Source organism: Solanum stenotomum, chromosome 7 (genome assembly GCF_019186545.1).
Source record: "Solanum stenotomum isolate F172 chromosome 7, ASM1918654v1, whole genome shotgun sequence".
NCBI classification, from domain to species: domain Eukaryota; kingdom Viridiplantae; phylum Streptophyta; class Magnoliopsida; order Solanales; family Solanaceae; genus Solanum; species Solanum stenotomum.
The window spans coordinates 24,576,807-24,577,788 of NC_064288.1; the positions used below are offsets into that span (position 1 = coordinate 24,576,807).

At 39.0% G+C, this 982-nt stretch overlaps 1 non-coding gene across 1 annotated transcript; it reads left to right on the forward strand.

The window, feature by feature from the left end:
* The first annotated feature begins 342 nt into the window (after nucleotides 1-342).
* LOC125871973 (small nucleolar RNA R71) lies at nucleotides 343-449 on the forward strand. Its single transcript, XR_007447087.1, has one exon. It is a non-coding gene; the product is annotated as a small nucleolar RNA R71 (small nucleolar RNA).
* Nucleotides 450-982: the final 533 nt, after the last annotated feature.

The following is a 982-nucleotide window of genomic DNA, read 5'->3' on the forward strand; positions in this document are numbered from 1 at the left end:
AAGAACCATCCTCAACTCTAAATACACCACTTGTTCCCTTGGGTTTTTTCACATTCTCCAACACATGCTCTTGTAGTAGCTCCATTTGTGCCAACATCTTCTTGATGTTCTCATCCCTTTCTTTTTCCTTATCAAGTTGCTCTCAAGTCATTCTAAAACAAAAGGGGAAACTTGATCTTCTTGAGTGTACCAAGATTAATTTATTTTTGTCATGTCATCAAGAAGAAATTAAGCCACCTCAAATGATTGCAACATTATTCCCTCTCAAACTAATTGATCAGCCATTCCTTTATTAACGAATCAAGACTCTTGTAAAAATATTGGATTAGCAAATCATTTGGTAACCCGTGAGTTGGGCATTGAAGTAAGAGTTTCTTGAACCTTAACCACGTTTCATGGATGTGTTCACCCTCCAATCGCTTAAAACCTTGAATGTTATCCCTGAGTTTCATCATCCTCGATGGGGGAAAGAATCTCGCATTGAATGCCCTGATAAGCTCATCCCACGATGTGATATAATTCTTTAGTAAGTCAGCCAACCACTTTCTAGCTTCCCCCATCAGAGAAAGTGGAAATAACCTGAGCCGGATAGACTCTTGAGACACATTCTTGAATGAAAACGGGTTGCACACATCTATAAAATTCCTCACATGCTCATGTGGATCTTCATGAAACAACCCTCCATAAATTCCCTTCATTTGGAGGAGGTAAAGAGTTGTGCTTGTGACCTCAAATATCACATTCTCATCAGTTAATAGTAGGCAAATTGCACCCATTTCACCCGCTTGGGATGGGTTGGACACACTATTAATATCATCGATCTCATCACGGTGACCTGCTTGGCTACCATTCACCTCTGCCTCACTCATTCTTATTTCTATTCAGCCCAATCAACATGAGAACAATGCATCCTAAATTGATTCAACTACAACCGACAAATTCACAAGTCAAATTTTGATAAAATAACTCTAAATAGCACTAC